This window comes from Hemicordylus capensis, chromosome 3, assembly GCF_027244095.1.
Source record: "Hemicordylus capensis ecotype Gifberg chromosome 3, rHemCap1.1.pri, whole genome shotgun sequence".
Taxonomy (NCBI): domain Eukaryota; kingdom Metazoa; phylum Chordata; class Lepidosauria; order Squamata; family Cordylidae; genus Hemicordylus; species Hemicordylus capensis.
In genome coordinates, this window is record NC_069659.1 from 170,491,988 (window position 1) to 170,514,223 (window position 22,236).

At 40.0% G+C, this 22,236-nt stretch overlaps 1 protein-coding gene and 1 long non-coding RNA gene across 7 annotated transcripts in view; one reads left to right on the forward strand and one right to left on the reverse strand.

The window, feature by feature from the left end:
* DACH1 (dachshund family transcription factor 1) overlaps positions 1–22,236 on the forward strand; it is a 553,005-nt gene that overhangs the window by 28,440 nt on the left and 502,329 nt on the right. The window lies entirely within an intron of this gene.
* LOC128350151 (uncharacterized) overlaps positions 20,469–22,236 on the reverse strand; it is a 54,647-nt gene continuing 52,879 nt past the window's right edge. Inside the window, exon 3 of the long non-coding RNA XR_008319177.1 lies at positions 20,469–20,577. This is a non-coding gene — a long non-coding RNA (uncharacterized LOC128350151). The remainder of the gene's footprint in view (positions 20,578–22,236) is intronic.

A 22,236-nucleotide genomic window follows, 5' to 3' on the forward strand; every position in this document is an offset into this window, starting at 1 on the left:
GATGGAATGCTGCATCCCTTCTTAGAGAAACCAGCATGTGTTTGTAACAGTGAGTTCATTCCACAGGGTGTAATGTCATCATTTATGTGCCTGTCTGTGTTGGAGCATTTTAGCTACTGGTGATGTGGTTGGAGAGCAATGCAAGGGTTGTATTAAAGCAATAAAATAGGACATGACATGTGTCATGGGAGGGTTCGCTAAGCCCTGGGTGCATTGTGATTCAAAAGCCTTAGGGTGGAAAGATTCAAACCACCAGGGAAGTCACTATGTACCAGTATATATGCCCTAGAGTGTCTTCATTATATTTTTTTAAACATCACAATGGGCATTTTAATTTGGTTTTTAAATGCATAAAAATAATATGGAAATCAGACATTTTATTATGTTTGAAATGTTAAGCATTAAAACAAAGCATTTCATAGAAACATTTTAAACTTACGTTATAGTTGGCTTCAAAGAATGGTTTTGACCCAATTTTTACTGCTTTGGACCATTGCCTCCTGTGACAGATCAGGCTGCTAATAGCTCTTACTGTATTTGGGTTATATGGGGAAGGAAAGCAAGCTTATGGAGGTGTTAAGCACTTTGTAGAAAATTCAAAAGTCCCCAGCTAGGAGTAAGAAGAAAGAGCTAATACAGAGTCAGTTATGTGAATGCTTGTGTCCAGGCTGCTGTTCTCTATTCTTCTGCTGATATTCATGCAGCCATTATGGTTGGTGGTGGTGGAAGTTAGAATGGCAGCTTTCATCCTTTTTGGTTATGTTTGTGTGCACCAATCTGTGTCTTTGAAAATCTCAGCTCCATAGCACACTTGTAGATTCCATTCTTGTTCCTTCAAAGAGGATCTATGCAGTGACAATCCTAGCGCGTAAGAGAACTCATGCTAATTAAAAACAGAGTTTTACTTGGGGTGGGGGAAGCTGGCAGTGTGCCTGGCAAAGAGCTTTCTTTTTTTTCTTCACTCACTGTTTTAATCTGCTTCATTGTTTCAAGCTATCTTCATTTTGAAGCCTTTAGTGTAAAAAAAAAAAAAGTTGCCTTCATGGTTAAGTGGCTTGTTCAACATGGCTCCGGAGTGCTCATTTGCCATACAGAATGATCACAGGAGGAACTTGGGGCTTTGTGAAACAATCTTAGCATTAAAGGAGGCATCTTTGACATGTCGTGTATTTATTTTCCTCAGTTTGCAATCTTGTGATTGTCAATGAGAGTGTGAGGATGGTGGATTTTGTATTAGTTTAGACAAAATATCTATATAAAACTTGATTAATTTTCAGAGTATAAAACTAAAGAGAGATGCAACTGTTCTGCTTATAGTGAAAGAAATTGAATCCTTAGACAACAGAACCTTTTGTAACTGACATCAGTAATCTTACCATCTACCCAGGATGAATTCAAGCCTTATATTTGAAGTAGTAATCTTATTTGGCCAAACCAGGACACACAGTGGAAATAACATGGCTTACACTTTCAAGTATGTGTTTTTATTAAGATTAATGGAAGTTTTAACAAAACTTTATTGACCCATTTCCCAAAACTGCTCTATGCTTCTTTTGCTATTCTTTTCCTTGAGTCCTTGCTTCCTCCAGCTATCCTGCCCCCAGTTTTGTGTGCTTTGTAGTTTTGAGAAAGAGAGATGGATGGAATCAACTATTGCTGTTTTTCATTACCAGTATGGCGTCTTACCTTTGTTTGGCCTTAAAGTGCCAGTAGCTTTTAAGTCAAAAGGAAGTCAGAATCATCCAAAGCAGCTTGGCAATTGCTGTATGGAGTCTGCCAGGGGGCAATTTTTAGGCAACTCTGGTGATCAGGCAGCCTGAATTTTACAAAGCTTGATTTACATCGTTCATACAACTGGAGATTCTGGTGAAAATCACACTTTTTTTAAAAAAAGTAGTTCATTGCATATGAACTGTGTTTTATTGGTCTGGTTCAGAAGTGTCGGTTGGATATTATAAAGCTCAAATCCTAACTTGTATAGATTCAACTGTAAACTAATGTATATACCAAATGAATAAATAGCATCACTTACCAATTCAACTTGCCATTGTCCAGCTACTGTGAGCATTGTGAAAGAACAACCAATTTAGTCCAATGGAAATGATCATGATAAAAACATTCATTGTGCTTTAAATCTCTTGCAGGATCACAGTCTTCATAAAAGCCATAGAGGTGCAGTATTATTATTATTATTATTATTAATTATTAATTCAATATCTATACTGCCCTTTCAAAAATGGCCCAGGGAGGTTTACACAGAGAAACAACAAACAAATATTAGGTTAACCCCCCCCCCACACACACACACTCATGCACTCACTCACCAGTTCCTGTATACGTGTCATCACAGTCATCCACTGCAATTCAAGATGGCAGACACGTGAAAATTTGAGGCACAAGTGGGCTAACTTGTATTATCTAAATTGGCTCAATTTGGCTCAACTTTTAATCAGTGTTTTTAATGTAGTGCCAAAATACTAGTACTACATAATGACAGAATGCAAATCTTAGTAACTGTTAGCCAGAGGCTAGTCCCGTCCATGTGAAACTAGTTCTGGGAAGCTCCTCCAGCACAGGCCTGGCATTATAGGTTGCACTATGTTAATCCTTTTGGAATGTAGCAATTATTAACGGCTGTATAAGTGTATAACTCTGAATTTAAAGGGGATTAGCACTTTCTACTCTTTCTGTGGTCAAATACATGAATAGAGGTGGTTGACTGTACTTACTGTTCCCTATAGGAAGTACAATACTGTTAACTGGTGACTTGTCGTTTGATCTTGTGTAAATTGGGCTGGAGACAGACAATAGGTTCTGAGAAACTTTTTGAAGCCATTTAGGAGAGTCCTCATGTCCCATTGTGTGTACACAATTTTTCCCCATTTGTTTGCATGAGGCAAGAGTAGGACCTTGAGCAGCAATCTCTCTTTTAAAGTTCTTTCAAATCTCTGGAAAAAACTATTGCTTGTTTCCAGCATAAGATGGCTTTATCTCAAGTAGTCGAATCCAGGAATTTGAAATACTAAAGCTTATGCTGTAATAAATCTGTTAGTCTTTAAGGTGCCAGAAGACACTGTTGGTATGGAATACCAGAGGCATTTTTGTCCCACTTCTCCAGACAAATATCATACAATTATAAGCGGTGCAGATGCTTAAACTATATGAGATGCACCACTTTAAAAGAACATCTTTATATGTGTTTAAATTTCCCTTCTTTTCTCCAACCCTCCCTGTTTCTGGCTTATTTTATTGCAATGTGACTTTAAAGATCTAGGAAGTAGTTAAATGCAACTAGTTATCCTTATTTTAAATCTAAGTACGGTAAAAAAAAATTGTGAATTAATCTGACAAAAATGGATTCAGTTGACCTTTACAGTTTGTATTATATAAACATTACAATATTTTGTGCTCAGATTACTGACTTGTACAGAGCAACATTCATTTTAGATTTTAAAGAAATTAAGAGGTTAAACATTCTGAAAACTTAGGTCCTTGTTAGAATGAGAATTCTTAATATTTAATGAATTACTAAAATATTAATTCATTTAGTGCATCTTTGGTGTTAATGGTTTGTAGATTTTTATGGGGCATTTTCAGCTGCGTGGTTAACAGCTTAATTTTCTATATAAAGATGAGAATATTATATACCATTAAATGTCCACTGTGGAAAAGAAAGTGCTTTCTATTGTTGAAAGTGACATTCATCTAGTATTTATAGTGCATGCATAGAATCTACTATTTATGTGGGTAGAGATTCAACAATGGGCTTGAAGCCAACTGTCATGGAAAGATTTAGAGATTTGGTTCATAGGGGCAGAGGCACGCTGTTAAAAGATAGCTGGGGTTTGTGTGTTTGGCTTGTAGCATTTTGGGGCGTCTTTGTGCAATTTTATTTCATTCCCCTTCTGGTAGATAAGTTTTGGTTTTCAGAGATACTTCTCACTCAAAAATGTTGGCCAAAGAATAGAGGGAATTTTATTTAAGATGCCATGTTGTCTTTCTTATTGAATTGTTTGTGGTCTCTGCAGCATAATAGATCTTGATTCCAAAGAACAGCAGCTCCTCCTTTGTCAGCAGGATTTATGATGATGTCTTGCCGTTTCTGTAAATTATGTAACACTCACTGTTCCTCCTTTGTTATACAGTGAAAATTAGTAGGTTGTTTTTAATTATTTGATGTATTCTCATTCATTCATCTCTCTCTCATTTGTTTTCAAAATAATTTGATTTCTGGCATTCATTAGCAGAAAGAAAATTATTTTCTTTTAATAAGTTTCAAAATATGGGTCAGATACAACTGAGATATGTCCCTTTTTACAATTCTGGGCTTTAAAAAGTATTCAGCTTGGCTTATCTGTAATAATTACAAAATTTCTTAACATTTCATTTCTTAATGATTAAAAGCATTAGCCCTTGCCACAGACATTCACTTGTCCAGTGGGCTCTTTATCAGGGCTTTTTCACATATTAGGTATCAACAAACCTGAGTTTGTCACCAAGTGTACCATCAAAAGGGAGTGACAACCAGTCCTGAGTGTATGACAAGCATTTTCAAAAACATGGTTTTTACATTTTTGCTTGATATTTTTGGATGTTAATCTAAACATGTAATGTATGAAAAGGCTGTCAGACCTTTTTCTTTTCTTTCCAAGGACAGGCTATCCTCTCATAGGTCACTCCCATAAACAACATTTTCCGTAAACATAGCATGCATACTCAAAAGCTCAGGGACAACCCTCATACACTTTAAGCACTATTTTTCACTTGAATCTCAAATACAGCAGTGAAACTGTTGTCTATTTGTCTCTAAAATGTATAATAAATGTTTTCAATAATTATATAATAACCATTTGCTTTAAAATATTTTCTAAGCTCGGTGTCAGGAATTGGGCCACACAAATGAAATTCTGACTTGGAATGATACTTATGTTTGTACACATATGCCTTACAAGTTTCCTCAAGGCAGTTACTTATTTGAACATTTTCAGCAATTGAATTTTATTTGCAGATCTTAATACATATAGATTGATTATCTAAATCATGATGTTCACTGAATAAGTTTAAATACTTGATTTGGAGATGCTGGCTGACATCCTGACTGAGCATGCACTGAGAAGACGTGTTCTTGTTACAGAGTTTTCTGAGCTCCATAGTGCCTATTGTACAAAGGGGAGGAAGTTATTATTTTCAGCAACAGCTTATTCGCTGGAATGACACTGCACAACCTGAAAAAAATGTTCCCGAAGGTCATGTGACCTTGAGAGACATATTTTTGGGTGATCAGAACACTTTCAGGGGAAGGAAAAGTTTGTGAAAATCACACACACACACACACACACACCTGTGCTGTAGGTGCAGCAGAGCTCAAGAATGATTCAGCAGCAGGGACACTTCTTCTTCACTTATGCTTAGTCAGGAGGTCGAACATGAAATCTGTTCTATTGGATTTGTAATTTTTTTTTAAAAAAAAAAATCTCTCTATGGTGTTTCCAGAATGCTGCAGGTCATATAATATGATAACTTTCACATCATTTAGCTACAATGTCAATTCTAGTGATGAATGTCTCTGAATACATTGGCTCTATTCATTACATAGTCTGACATGTTTTATATCATGTCCTTTATAGCATGTTTCTCTTTAATCAATTGCTTTTTTTGTTTAGACACTTAAGAGAAGGATCTAGAAAACCCCATGTGCTGGTACAAGTATATTCTTCCCTAATCCTTTTAACTTTAATACCACTTGCTAGAATACCAGCTGAGAACTCTAGAAAGTTTCTATGTATGTATTTAATATCATATTGTTCAAAATATTGTATAGATGGAGAAAGTCACTGAGAAACTCCCTTGTGAATAATTATTAATAGTCAAGTGTATAATTCTTAGTAATAATCACTTAGAAAATGCATGGAGAATGTTGCTGTTTGTGGGTCACTGAGGGTGCTCTTATAGCTGTTTAACACGACACAAGTGCAAACCTGGATTTGTCTCTGTAGAGTGTACATTTGATGCAGAGCTGCAGCCAATCCTCAAACAAGTCTGTATATCTGTATTTCAAATCTGTGTTTGAAAGCATGGACTTCTATTCCCACTTTACATTTTCGGGTATGCACTGTTCCTCGAGTGTGTGTGTTTGTGTGTACAATAGGAAACCTTTGATTGCATCAGTATATTACAGAAACACCATAAAATGTGTAGCCTGTGTGATAATGAAGGCTCTGATTATCATTCTTTTGACATCATTGCATTGCTCTAGCTGAACTGACCAAAAGGTTAGGTATGGCCATATAAAAATGTTGGTGATGCTATCAGTTGCCAAAAGGCATGAGAAGAAATTCATCTCTTCCCCTGACCTTGAGGTCAACTATCTCTTGTCCTTATTAGTTGACCTATTGTAAAAATATAGAGGAAACCGCAAGATATCATCATTATATTTGCAAAAACGTCAAGATGCTTCTTGTCATTATGAACACATGAAAAACTGCTCTATGCTGAGTTAGATTGTGGGAGAAGGGCCCTTGAGGCCTCAGTTTGGGTGGAGATTACCCTGCACCCATTTTTAAATCTCTGAACCCACAGGAATGTCTCCAGTGTTTGTTTTTGACACAGCCTCCTGGTCTCTGCTTGCCTTCTCTGTGCACTCTCCCTGCCTATCCTTTAATCTGTTTTCTTCACCTCCATTCCTACCATGTTCCTTCAATCATGGATCAACTCATCCTCACCCTTCCTTGCCCCACCCCCTGATGTCTGGATCAGTCCCAGGATTGCTCCCACTTGTGTTGCCATCTGCAGGCTTGTTGTGTGTTCCTTTGTGCTTGGCAACTGATTCGGACAGCAGCACAGCTTCCAGTTCCAGAGCATTCTGTCAGAAGAGCAAGTGGTCACCACATAAGACTTGCTGAGAGGTGAGTTGACTGCCTTCTGGGGTGTTGCCTGCCAAATCGGGGATTTGGAAATCCTGACACAGATCACTGGTCCACCTACTGAGTATTGTATAGTCTTGCTGGTAATGACTTTCCAGGATTTCAAACAGGTGACTTATGCAACTGGAAATGTCAGAGATGGAACCTGGGACCTTCTTCACACAAAGCATGTTGTAAGTCTGATATACTGATTCTTGTACTAAGTGTCTCTTGCTTGCAGTATCGTATATCTAAGCTATGCTATCAGGTCTAGTAGAATGAGTTTTTCCAAAACTAATTAAAGAATGGTCCAGCTTAAGTTGGGAGTTGAGACTGTATTAAAAACCTCTGCTTGACATTTAGGGTATTATGTACCTTATTAAGGTAAATTGTATATTAGCTGAGATTGTTTGATAAAAGCAAAGTACTTTGCAAAACATTTTAAATTTTTGGCAAACTAATTCTGTTGAGAATGAAATGAACTGTGTTGAAGAGTGAAAACTAATTAGTATATGGAAAATATGGTCTGTTTTCCAAAGTTAAAACAACTGCAAGTCCAGTTCTTAAAAAACAAACAAACTTAATTGCCAATAACTAATCTGAATAAATGCAAAGAAAGAAGATGAGATTTCAAAGTAAGATAAAATTATTGACCTTACAATAAACGTGTTGGTTTATATGTGTGTTCTGGTGAAGTAGTGCTGGAGCAGTTTGGAATATATAATACTGAAGTCTTAGAATCAAGTAGTACTTCCAAGACACAGCTCAGAGATGGTCCTTAGACTCACTAGTAAGAAGGGAGTATAGAGAATCAGCCCTCTGTTGTGCTCTTTAAAAAAATGATCAGTACTGTCACCAGTGATTTCATGAAGACTGCTGTACCCAGCAAGCCATTGGCTGGGGTCCAGATCCACACATTCAGTATCCATTTGCACATATGGTTCATTGTCCAGTTAGGGATATATGTGTATGAGCCCCTAGCTAAATCAGAGCATTGGTCTGTAAAACAAATGCATCAATTTTTTAGGTGTTCAGAAGAATCGTATATAGTATGAAGACAGTCCAAAACATTTTAAAAAAATAAAGCATGTTTTAGGTTGGATCATCTTTACTATTTCTTTATTTTTCAAGTACACACTGAATAAGGTCCTGTATGAATGGCAGCCTTTGTGAAAACAGATTTAAACTAATTTAGGCAGTGAAAGGTGGCAATAATCTGTGATCACATTCTGATTTGGTTGCTGTCTGGTCATATCACTGGGCTGATTTTTTTTTTATGAGCTCTTGGCTCTCTTATTAGTGGAATAAATATGCAGAAAACAAATCCAGTCCAAGGCATTACAAGAAGTGCTCAGCTGGGGGATTACTATTCTGTGAAAGGTTGCTACTTTTACTTCACCTTGAAGATAATCAAATCTGTGGTTAGTTACACACTGCCTATACTCATTGATATTTATTATTAAGTGGTGCTTGACACCTGATTGGAGCAAGGTGAAAATCTTAACAATTGCTAATGTTCAAAATCTGTATGCTAAAAGGCAAGAGCAAAAATGAGAAATATTCTAGGCAGGGGATCCTTATGTACATCCTTATGTACAATAGCTCAAGGAGTGAATTTTTATTTCAAAGTTCTGTTTGATAAATGCCATTTTTACCTGGGTTATTTGAATACATAAAAATAATTGCTCAGGATGCTTTCAAAAACTTGGTAAACAGTAATAAACGTAATGGATTTTCTGTTACATTGTAATGCAGGTATGTAATGTGGATCAATAACTTGAATTTCAATTCTAAATCTTTTACTTGGAAACAAGTCTCCTTGAAGTAAATGGAACTTATTGCCAAGTAGAGGGTTATAGGGTGCCCTATCCCCTTGTGCTCACTTGCTTCACAGCTTGGCATGAAGGCACAATAAATAGTGTGTTCACACAACACGGACTGCTTGGGTAGGAGGGACCCAAACAGTCCATGTCATCTGGGCAACTAGGAGGCCTCCTGACCCAGCAGCTGCAGACTTGGATAGCCCAGATCTGCTACCCAGGCAAAAAGTGAAGTCAGAGGAAAAACCTGTCCTACCTGACTTTTTGGTTACCTGCTGTGCTGGGACACTGGAAATGGCTGCCAGGAGTAGTGGCCACAGAGCCCTGGTGCACTGTAGCAGGTTGCCTCTCTGCTTTCTGTGTGGTGCACTGTGGGATGAGGGAGGACTTGCTCCTCCCAATCCCACTTCAGGTATCTGCTGCTATGCTGGTCATGTGGCTCCCCAAAGAGGCTTCAGTCATTTGGGGGAAGGTAGGTAGGATCTTGCTTTCCCCCTGACACCGCCCAGTTTGGTAATGTTAATGACCTCAGACACTTCAAAGCAAATCCTGAAACCCAGGTAGGTCTATATGGGAGCAGACAGTTCTTAAGGTAATCAAGACTGTTTAGGGCTATAAAGATCAGGACCACCACTTTAAAATGAGCTCAGAAATGAATTGGTGACTAGTGAAAATAAAAGAAGATCAGAGTTAAAATCCAACCCATTTTTTGAGCTTTTTAAAAGTTTCTGATTTTTTAAAAAGTCAGCCCTGTGTAGAGAGCACTACAGTAGTCCAGTCTAGAGACAACTAATGTGTGAATAACTGATATGCTAGAAACATTTTCTTTACGAGAGAACACAGTTGCCAAATCAGTAGGAACTGATAAAAGGCGCTCTTGGCAATCATTACTCTCCAGGCCCCCAAGAAAAGTATTAGGTAAGCTTAGCTGATCCTTCAGGAGGAGTGCAGTCCCATCCAAAGTAGGTTGTACAGCCTCTCCCATATTGCCAGAATTCTGAACTAACAATGTTGCTGTCTTGTCTGGATTTACATTTTGGCTTGTTCAGTCTGGAGCAGAGTTCACGTGTTCAAACACCTTGCCCAAATACAGCTTTGGGTAATAATTACTAACTTAGTTGGTGTTCGGCCTTTTTCAACCCTGTGAGACTTCCCCCTCTCTCAAGAAGGCATTAATCACTTGAGACCTATCATAGCAGATTTCATCAGATAATTTGAGCATGAGCCAAGCATGTACAAGGCTGGACTCATATCTCCAGGAAGCCTGAGAGTTAACAAGCTGGAAGCTATCTATAAAAATTTGACCAGATGGAGCTATAGTTGTCTCCATCTCTGAATCTTTTACAAAGGTGGAGTCTGGTCTGAATGAATATGCACAATTTTATCCACTCCTGATCTAACACCAGACACTGATCTAGTACTTGCACAGCCTTCCTGGAAAGGAGAGGTGAAGGTTTGTGTTATCCTATCTATATATTAGCCACACCTCAGCCCAAACCTCTGGATGACCTTTTGCAGCGGCTTCAGGTAGAAGTTGAAAATGAGAGATGAGATGGTACGTTGTAGCACCCCTCATGCCAAAGGCCATGAGATAACCAGCAACTTCCCAGTACTACACCTCAGAGCAATCCACCAGGAATGAGTGAAGCCACTAAAGATGAGTGCCATGTAAACTTATTCCTGCCAGGTAGATCATGGAGGTTGAGGAGAATCAAAATCTCTGTACATATAGCCCAGCTCCTAACTGTGTCTATACCACTGTGCAGAAGCCATTTCCAAATTTCCCTATACATGCACTCATTCCTTAACAACCCAAAAAAATTATTAAAGGGGGAAGCAACTGCTTTATGATTTTAAAAGCCAATTTTGATTCATACCATTTGTCTTGGTTTTCAGGTCTGTCCTACCTTTCTCATGCATCTGAACACATACTCAACTTCCTAAAGCATCCAAAAAGCTATACTTCCTTTTTAATAGGAAAAGTACACATTTGTTTTGCATAGAACTAATTTTAATGTGTGACTTTATGTAAGATTGATGACAAGGATGGGTGAACAAGTGTTTTGCCTTTTGTTAAATTTCTTTTGTCAGAATTCATGAATAAATCTTTTTCACCTGTTCATTTTTAGAGGTGGCTGAACAAAGTTTGGAGGATGGGGAATGTGTCAAGGTTCACACACTTCCTTCTCCTTCCTCTTCTCCTGTTTCACACTCTCTCTATTTCTTGGTTTCCACTAAAAATAGTGTGCTATTATATTTGAACTAGATAGCTGTGGTTAGCACTAACATAAAAAATACAATTTGCATACCTCAATTTAAACCAGAGATGGGCGCCTGGAGTGTGTGTCTGAAGGGGGAATCCCCCAAGGCGCTGCCCTCATAATGTGGTGCCTTGTAGAATATCCAGAGGATGGGAAATTGAGTCCCAGCTTCTGTTGATCCATGATGCTCCTGGCAGCGCAGATAGTGAGTGACACTCCAGCTTGTAGGAGGGGTCACATTCCTGAGGAGAGTCAGTTTGCCTTTTGATCTTGAAAGAAGAGGAGACAACAAGCTTGTATTTCTCTCCTAAAGAAGATATCAAGCAAAGAAACATAGCAAGGAAATAAATAAATAACCAACCAACCAGGAAAAAAATGGAAAGGAGAAACAAAGTTTGTTAGGGCTGGTAATTTTCTAGGGTTTGATTTCTGGCTGGCTGGAAGTGTTTGTGTGTTTTTCAGAGCAGCCTGAGTGGGGGATTTATTCCAGGTGAGTGACATTCCAGCTTGTGGGAGAGGTCACATTCCTGAGGAGAGTCAGTTTGCCTGCTGATCTTGAATACAAGGATCAGACCAGAGAAGATTTGCTAACAGGAGTTTGCAAAAAGATATTGAAGGGGTTTTGTAGGAGTTTAGTGGGAGATTGGGGGGAACTCTGTGGGGAGGTACACAAGTGGTCCATTACAGAGGAGATGCCCAGTACAAGAATACGGTGAGTACTACCCTCTTTTTGTAATTTTCTTGGAGGACAAGCTTGAAACCTTTAATTAGCTGACAACTGATATTTGCTGGGTGGCTCTGGGCCAGTTAGTTCTCTCTTAGCCTAACCTACTTCACAGGGTTGTTGTAAGGAGAAACCTAAGTATGTAGTACACCGCTCTGGGCTCCTTGGAGGAAGAGCAGGCTATAAAATGCATAAAGAAAACAACAGAACAAAAACAAAACTGCACCCAGTACATAACTCCAAGTGAACAAGCCCTATATATTCGAAATAGCCAATCAAACCAGTTATGAAGGTAGAATGCCAGCAGGGGAGGGGGTGCTTCCCAGTGTATTGCACAGAGTGTCACATGTGTCATCCAAAGGGCAGAAGTCTTGGATGTGTGCTCGGTACAAAGAGCTCCTGGCTCTTGGGAACAAGTGTGTTCCTTCGAAGGCAAGGTGAGTGACCTGGAGAAGCTCACAGAGGCAAAGAGGTGTGTGGATGAGATCCTCAGGGATGTGATAGAGGCATCCCACTCCCAGGCTGACAGTGCTTCTGCTGTCATGGAGAGTGAAGGTTTCAGGGAAGGAGGACATCAGTCTGAGTAAGAGGGAAACACTCTCTTAGCAGGGACCCCTTCCTTGGGTAATGTACCCATATCCTCTCGCACAGAAGATAATCCTCTAGGGTGTGGGGGCCTCCTAGTAGTGGATGATTCAATCATTAGGGGCATAGAGAGATGATTCTGTGACACATGTGTAGACTGCATGGTGACTTGCCTGCCTGATGTGAAGGTTGTGGACATCATGCTGTGTCTAGGTAGGCTGTTAGGTGGTACTGGGGAGGAGTCCGCTGTCGTGGTGCATGTTGGGACCAATGATGTTGGGAAATGTAGTCGGGTGGCCCTGGAAGCTAAATTTAGGCTGCTAGATAGCATATTGAAGTCCAGGACCCCCAGGGTAGCGTTCTCTGAAGTGCAACCTGTTCCATGCACAAGGACAGCGAGACAGGCAGAGCTGAGATGGTGGTGTCGGGAGGAGGTTTAGATTTGTTAGGCACTGGACACATTTTGGGGAAAGTGAAGCATGTACAAAATGAACAGGCTCCACTTGAACCAAGTTGGAACCAGAATGCTGGCAATTAAAATAAAAAAGATTACAGAGCAGCTTTTAAAATGATGCCTGGGGGATTGCCAACAGGAACTGGGAGGTATCTGGTTCAGCCAGCAAAATCCCATGGAGGCGGGGGTGCACATATTTCAGATAAACCAGAAGGGGAAAGAGCAGAGCCAGAAGTTGAGCAGAATAAAACACATTACAGCTTGCTAAAAGGATCAAAGGCTGGAAAGGTGCAAACTAACACCAGGTGAGGGACTTAGCATATAGGTGTCTATATACCAATGCCAGAAGCCTCTTAGCAAGGATGGGTGATCTGGAGTGCTTGTTTACTAATGAAAACATAGATATAGTTGGAATAATTGAATCCTTGTAAAACGGTGGGACCCAGTGGGACACGGTTATTCCTGGATATAATTCTACAGAAGGGACAGGGAAGGAAGGATTGGGTGAGGAGTAGCACTATATATCAATAAAAGGATAGATTCCAACAAGATAGAAAACCTAGGTGGACTGTAGTCCTCCACAGAATCATTATGGGTAACATTAAGAGGACTGAAAGTAAATTTGTTAATAGAGATGTGCTATCACCCTCCGTATCACTATGCTGAGAGTGACCTGGAGCTGGAGAAGCAAATAAGAGAGGCATCAAAGAGAGAGAGGGGGCAGTAATAATGGGTGACTTCAACTACCCACACATAGACTGGGTAAATTCACATTCAGGTAGTGAAAGAGAGGCCAGATTTCTAGACATGCTAAATGTCTGTGCCTTAGAACCGACCAGAGGGATGTGACCTTGGACTTAATCCTGAGTGGTGCTCAGGATCTAGTGCGAGATGTCAGAGTTGTAGAACCATTGGGTAGCAGTGACCATAGTGTGATTCAGTTCAGCATATATACAAATAGAGAATTGTCAAGCAAGTCCAACACAGATGCGTTGGACTTCAGAAGAGGAAATCTCTCAAAAATGAGAGGACTGGTAAGAAGGAAGTTGAAAGGGAAAGTAAGGAGGGTCAAATCACTCCAGAAAACATGGAACTTATTAAAAACCACAATACTAGAAGCACAGTTGGAATGTATACCAAGAAGGAGAAAAGGTACCACCATGTTCAGGAGGATGCCAGCGTGGCTAACAAATAGAGTCAGGGAAACTATAAAAGGGAAGCAGACTTGCTTCAGAAAATGGAAGTCGTGCTTTTCCAATGAAAAGAATGAAAAGGAACATAACCTTTGGCAAAGGAAATGCAAAGACACAATAAGGGATGCAAAGAGAGAGTTTGAGGAGCATATAGCTAGAAGTGTCAAGGGGAATAACAAAAACATATTTAAGCACATCAGAAGCAGGGAGGTGAGTGGCCCTTAGATAATGAGGGCGTGAAAAGGATTATTAAGCAGAATAAAGAGATTACAGAGAAGTTGAATGAGTTCTTTGCGTCTGTCTTCACAGCGGAGGATACTGACCATATACCCTCTCTGGAATTGAGCTTCTCAGGATTAGAGGCTGAAAAACTCAGCCAGTTTGAGGTGACAAGGGAAGATGTTCTAACATGTCTTGAAAAACTAAAAACTAACAAATCACCAGGGTCAGATGGCATCCACCCAAGAGTTCTGAAGGAACAAATGTGAAATTGCTGATCTCCTAGCAAAAATATGTAACTTGTCCCTACAATCGGGCTCTTTACCAGAGGACTGGAAAGTAACCAGTGTGACTCTGATTTTCCAAAAGGGATCTTGGAAATTAAAGGCTGGTTAGCTTAACTTCGGTGCCGGCTAAATTGATGGAAAGCATACTTAAGGACAAAATTGTTAAACATATAGAAGAAAAGGCCTTGCTGAAGGAGAACCAGCATAGCTTCTGTAAGGACTAGTCTTGCCTCACTAACCCTTTAGAGTTCTTTGAGAGTGTCAACAAGCTTTTGGATAAAGGTGATCTGGTTGACATAGTATACAAGAGGACAGGTTTATGTGTGGATTGTTAACTGGTTGAAGGACAGGAAACAGAGGGTACTTTTTCATACAGCACATAATTAATCTATCCAATTCTTTGCTATGGGATGTGGTGATGGCCACCAGCTTGAATGGCTTTAAAAGGGGCTTAGACAAATTCATGGAGGACAGGTTTATCAATGGCTACTAGTCTGGTGGCTGTGGGCCACCTCCAGCCTCAGAGGCACAATGCCTCTCAATACCAGTTGCAGGGGAGCAATGGCACGAGAGAGTGAATGCCCTCACCTCTTGCCTGTGGGCTCCCCAGAGGCATCTGTTGGGCCACTATGTGAAACAGGTTTCTGGATTAGATTGGCCTTGGGCCTGATCCAGCAGGGCTGTCCTTAAGTTTTTATGTGGGCACGCGGCTTGCACACCAAAGATACGAAGATTGATCATCTGGGGAAAGGCAGGTTGAACCCTGCCTTTCCCCTTGCCATGGTATTGGTCGTGAAAACAACCTTAGTGTCTGAACCAAGCCTTGGTTTACATCTGACTCCAAAGAAGAAGTAGCAACAAAGAACGAGAATAAGCATATAATTCAAATAATAATTTATTTCACTCCATTTTATTTCCAATTGGAATGAGCAGGCAACTTTACCTGCTAGATAGCTCAGTCTCCAGCATTGAGTCATCAGCACTGACTTCACAGACAGAACCTAGTTGGAGACAGTCCATCATTATTCCACTTGCAATGACAAATATTCTTTCCTCTTCTCCTTGTGGATATTTCTATTCTCTCTGAAAATCGTGAACCTTCTTCCCAACCTGGGAAGAGGGTGGGGTCAGCCTTATAGTTGCCCCGTGCTTCAGGGGCACATGCTGCCAGGACTAGATTATCATTGCCTGTAGCAAGTGTGGTTTCTATAGTCACAGCCAAAAGATCCACCACAACTGCAGGGTCACTGCTAAGTCTGTGCGACTGCATGGACTGCAGGGTGGATGAAAGCCATGCAGTTTTTATGAAATGGTTCCAGGAGAAATCTGCATCACTCACTGATGGTACCTGACAGAACAGCTGAACTAGCAGCAATCTATGTGTATGGACGTCATGCTGCTGTATTGCTGTTCTCAAAAGAGTTACATTTTCTGTATTAATACATGTAAGGAATTAAGCCCAGAGAAAGTACAGGTTGACAGTGTATGGATGATAACATTTTGTGAATCCCTTGTAAAGAGTGAATGACCAAAATATGACTATCCTGACTAAACCTAGCCCCTTCCCAACTGTAGGTGTTCTTGGAGTCCATCCATTTAATTTTACATAACTTCATAATCCACAATCTCTGGTAATACTGGCTGATGTCCCACAGCGTAACATGACAGTTCTGAACTACCTGCACCACTTGGTATCTAAAGCACATGTCCACATTTCTGCACAGCAGGCTTTTCTTCTACTACTTACTGTAGTATGATTGCACATTTTGAAGCAACATGCATTGGAAATAAAGCAAGTCACATCTCATATAACCAGCAACAGTAAGTAGCAGTAGAACAGGTGTGTGTGTGTGTGTGTGTGTGTGTGTGTTAGACTCCCCAAATGGCACTGGTGGGTCAGAACCATCCACATTATGTTGAGCGACATGTCAGTCAGTGGGTTCTTTAGTTGTAATTAAGTTCCATTATAAATATATGTCCCATTAATTTCAATAGGATTTCGTCATGGCTATCTTTCTTTGAATACAAACTATTGTGTTTATCCGTTCTTACCACATACTAAGGCTATGCACATGAGCAGCCCTTCCTGGGTAGAGCTGCTCGCATGAAGTGTTGTGATTGGGGCTGGTGCTTCATATGGTGCTTCAAACTCCATGTGCCCTTTATCCCCAGGCCCCGGGTTGTGTGAATGCTCAGGCCACAGGCAGCCTGACCAGTTACAGAGCTGGGCACCTAGAGTGCCTGCCTTGAAGGGGGATCCTTCAATGCACCCCACTGCTTGGGCAGTGCATTTTGGGATTCCTGGAGGACAGGACTCATTTTCCTGGCCTCCAGAGATGTGCTCTGTTCTGAGCAGTGTGGATTGTGTGAGTGTGCAAGCCATGCACTACACAGGAATAGTTGGATTGTCTGGGGGGAAGGTAAGATCGATCTTGTCTTTCCTCTGCACCCTCCGCACCGGGCTTCAGTGGTAGCGTAAACGACCTTATTCACTATCTTTTATTCTAGTCATTTTAGATAGCCCAACAATGATAACCTTCTCCTGGCCCTTCCTCTTCCCAAACTCTCCTGTGTGTGTCCTTTGTATATTAATTCCCAATTCATTTTAGGAATTTTAGAAAATAAACAACTATAAATTGTAGAAATAATACCTTTTGCCATAATCGTCTGTCTGATTCTATGCCCAACAGCTTACCAAATCTGTTTTCCACAGTTAACACAGTTAAATATGTGTTAACTGTGGAAAGGTTGAAGAAGTCATTGAGAAATGCATAAACGTTTGGAGGTAACATTATCCTCAGGGATGTTTCACTGTTTTAATTGGTAGTTTTCCCTGAGATTTTGCTCATCCTATTAAAGAAGCCCTTAGAGGAGTGAAACAGTAGGTTACCTCCTTGAGAGCAAAGGACAGTCTGACTTATTTGCTGTGATTATCAATTTGCTCTTTTCTTCATGAAATGAAATACTTCGTCAGCTTTCAGAAACAGCTTGTAATGATTAGAAGAATAAAGCACATTTTACATGAATACTGCATGGAATCTTGTGAAACTTTCATGTCATTTTTGTGGCGCAGCAGGGAAATGACTTGAGTAGCAAGCCAGAGGTTGCCGGTTCATATCCTATGTTCCCCAGACCTATATTGGGCAGTAGCGATATAGGATAGATGCTGAAAGACATCATCTCATACTGCACAGGAGATGGCAATGGTAAACCTGTCCTATATTCTAACAAAGACAAACACAGGGCTCTGTGGTCACCGGGAGTTGACACAACTTGACGGCACATTTTACCTTACTGAAGACAAAAAGTACATAGATGTAGAATTTGGAAACTGGAAGTGATACTTCTATTTTCTATCATTTACTTGGTTGCTAAAGAAGTTGTATAAGCAAGTGTTATGCCATTTCTCTAGATGATAAAAGTCTTTGATCCTGATGAATTGTATAATTGTGTTAGCTTTACCACTATACCTGCACCTTGGTACACATGCATAAATTCTACTGAAATAGTTGCATGTAATATTATACTTTCTTATCTTTAATTAGATTTAACTGCATTAAGTTAACCAAAGATTACACCTAAAGAGGCACATACAGAATGGCTCACAGGATGACACTGGTCCAAATTGTGCAGTAATATTTTGAAATTTCTCCTTGTAATAGACCATCCAGCATATTGTCTTAGAATTGTTCCATATGTAAGCGGCTACTTGATCCTGCCTCTTGGTATTGGATTGTTTGAAAAAGCCTCAATGGCACACTGCAAATGTAATATTCTGGTTTTGAAGATTGGGAATATGCCGTGGTCTCCCTTCATGTGCAAATTGCCCTTCCCTTTCTTTTTTGGCCCTAATGGTGTGTCAGTACCCAAGTAATATTACTTTCAAATTTGGGAGTTCGCAACCTACTTCAACTCATGCAGACGCTTCACACGAGTAGTGTGAAGTGCCAGGATGAGGTTTGCGGGGAGAGCGGCTTTGACCCACTCTCACCGCATACAATCATGTACTGGGTGGGCAGATCACCCACCCATATGAGCGGCAGCTGTACTCCGGCACTCCCGTGCCTCACCATGTCTTGCCCGGCAGCTCTGGGGGTCAAGTGAAGGAAAGAGCTGCCATGCAGTGCCCCACCCCTGGAGTCCCAGTAATGCATTGTTGTTTTATTATTATTATTTTTACATTTATATCCCCCTCTTCCTCCAAGGAGCCCAGAGCGGTGTACTACATACTTGAGTTTCTCTTTCACAACAACCCTGTGAAGTAGGTTAGGCTGAGAGAGAAGTGACTGGCCCAGAGTCACCCAGCTAGCATCATGGCTGAATGGGGATTTGAACTCGGGTCTCCCTGGTCCTAGTCCAGCACTTTAACCACAACACCACGCTGGCATTGTGTGAGTGCATGGTGCATTCCTGGGATCTCCCTCCCTCCTCATGTGTGTGTCTGGACACACGACCAAAAAAAAGGAGGCTAAGGCTCACCCTCGAGCCCGTTAGTTCTCACGAGCTGCAGGAACCAGGCTGGGCTCCCTTAGCCCAGTTCCTGCTGGTCGTGAGAATAGCTTCATAGTTTCAAACTGGTTGCTTACCATATTTAGCATTCAACCTTAGTACAGTTAGCACTGGCATAAATTAACATTATCTAATGCTACATTATGGTCAGCTCCAAAAAGGGAGTGGGGTGAGGCAGCGGGGAGGAAGTGCATGAGCCCACAGCATACTCCTGATTTCCTAATCATGGTTATTAAGATATTTAAGAGCATGTTTTTATGTACTGTTGTGGGCCAAACTAGACATGACATCAGCAGACCTTTCTCTCCCCCACTATGTATAGCTTACATCTGTGCTTGGATCCTTGGGAGAAAAAAGCACCTGGCATGATAGATTGCATGGAATTAAGTTGCATGTGGGGAAACTGTTAGCCCCTGTCACCCATGCGCTCCTTTTGCTCTTACAGCTGGACTCTCAGCTTTCATTTTATGCAGTATGCAAATGTGACAGACCCATATCTAAAGAGATGGGTCTTGCGCTGTCATGCTTTAGTTTTGCCCTGTAGTGCAAGCTGGATGCAGTGGTCAGCAGTACTTTTGTCGTCATTGAAGTTTCTTGCCAGGTGCTGCTCGCTTTCTTTTACAGCCCAGACTTTTTATTTGTATTTAAAACTGATTTAATTGCATTCATGTTTTAATGGTTCTTTTTAGATTGTGAACCACCCAGGGACTTTTTGTATGAGGCAGTATAGAAATTTATGTAGTAGTAGTAGTAGTAGTATTCACATTGAGGCTTCTCCATGCAGTCTCAATCAGGTGAGAGAGATCATGTGGCAATGGAACAGCTGCCTGCATGTATGAATTTGTCCCTAGTCTCAAAAGCAAAGCAACTTAAAGTTTGATACATTGTAAAAATTAACTGTTTTAGTTGCTATAATATAATCTTTGGAATCTGAACTGGAAAGCCTATGGTGTTATCCAACTGCAAGAAAATACATTGTGAGATTAACTCTTTTACATTTTAGAATGTAGTATTCTAGCTTAATAGCATTAGTGAGTGACATTCACTTTATGTTTTTTTTTTAATTATGGTGCTTTTAAAGTTAGTCCTGCAGTGTACACAGAAACACATATCTCATATCTGAGAGCACTGCTCTTTTTTGTATGCGTAAATATATTTGTTTTCCTTTTTAAAAAATGTGCATTTTAAGAATGCAGATATTGGGTGATCAGCATTTAGAAGTTTGTGGTAATTGTGTAATTGTAGCCTCTTTAGGAACATTCATAATCAACAATATGTTGATCTAAATATGTATACAAAAAATACAAACTTTGTATGCAGCAAGCAGTGATTTGATCAGACGCGTAGAAGACAATGTATTTGTTTCTTTTGTTACAAGGCGATCCACTTCATTCTTTTCTTATTTAGTTTTCTTTCTTTTGTCAGGCCTCAAACTAATGAGAGAGCTTTAGAATGGTCCTTTGCTGTCTAAACACCAAGCACATAAATGCTTTTCAATAGGGAAAAAAAGCACGAGAAATGTGCACGGAGATAATGTGTAGCCTGAGAAATACTTGTGTGCTGACAGCTATCCAACAGTGTTGTCACAGCAGGAAGACATCAGTTGAAGAAACAGATAGCGACCTCAAAAAAGAAAAAAGAAAAAAAGTCTGGTCAGCAGTGTGGACAGGGTTTCACAAGATTATAAATCACCCCAGGGTCGCTCTGTTCCCACCATAAAGAGAGCATGGTCGTTTTATTGTAATCTAATAAGTGATGGGAGCAAAGGACAGCTCCAGTGTGAGCCTGGAAAAAAAAATCTTGATTACAGTTTGAAAACTATACAGTTTCCCTTGCCATTGAAGTGCAGATTATAGGGGTTAAGGCCATTCTTGGATTGGATTACCTCTTTATAGCTGTATGTTATTCCCCTTGTTCATGAATCAGAAAGTACTTAAATTAAACTGAACATTGGGGAGTAATCCTAACATGTACGAGTTTGGTGGTTGAAAATTAATCACTATTTAGTGACAGATTGTTAGCCATATAAGTCTTTCAGTCAGTGACTGAACATCCATCGTTCACTTGGTGAGCTTGGAAGTAGTGGGAAATGCATATTCTGAAAAGCTCCGTTCCTATTGGAGTGCATGACTAAGTGCAAGAGAGTTAGATGATTTTGAAAATATCATGGTATAACATTTAATTGCCCATAAAATCAACTGCAAAAAGAAGGGAAGAACCAAGCAGTATTACACATTAAAAAATAACCCAAGGATACAAAAAAACATGCAGAAATTATTTTCCATAAAATTAGGAACCTGCCTGTTTAGGTCTTAATCAAAAGAACTGGGTTATACACTCCTATCCAGTGAGGTGGTTTAGTTCAAAAGAGTATTAAGACATTCATATGGTAATTTTAATACTATGTTTTTGTAACTTCCTGTGGTAGAGATTAGTATTTTTTAAAAAAATAACTGGTAGGACAGTTTTAAAAATTATGACTTAGGCAGGAATAATAGAATCTGAGAGAAGATGAACACAAATGTGATTCTCTTGTAAGCTTCATATGGTTGCATTGAGGACCATGCAATGCTGCTCATTAAATCATGACACTGGTTTCCTAACCACTCCCATGTCCCGCATCAACTTCTTGTCCTTGCCTTCAGAGCTGTCCATGGATTTCACCACCTTTATTGCCTATCTTGACCTGTGACCTTTGCTGTCCCAGCTCTCCCATTTTCTTGCCCGTGGAAATGCAAACACTAAAGTAAGACACAGAGTCCAGTTTCCTGTTTGATATGGAGTACCATTTTGCACTTTGGGACAGATTTAAAAAAGCACAGTATGCTACCAAGAAAGTGAATGGATCACAGGCTGTTTGCATTGCATTGAGCAATGCAATGAGCAATGCTTTGGGTTCAGGGGTGTGATGAATATGACAATTTTACTTTTGACAATTTTACAATCAGAAGTGTGATGTGGATATGGTATTTTTTTTCTTGGTGGAAGATTAAAACAATCACTGTCAAAGTGGCCTGGGAGTGGTGTACGTTAGTGAGAGTATATGTATGTTTCTGAGGGAATAACTTCTACAGCAGCATTTTAAGCACTGCCTAATAGGGCTGTGTATCACATTAGGCCAATAATCAAAACCAATGCAATGCAGATTCGATTGGACATTTTAATGACTTACTATTATTTATATACCACTTTTCAAGGAAAGCATTCTAAAAGTGGTTTATAAATTTGTGGGTGGAAGGATTATTCTGACTTTGAAGGCAATAGATCCTTGCCTTCTGTTTG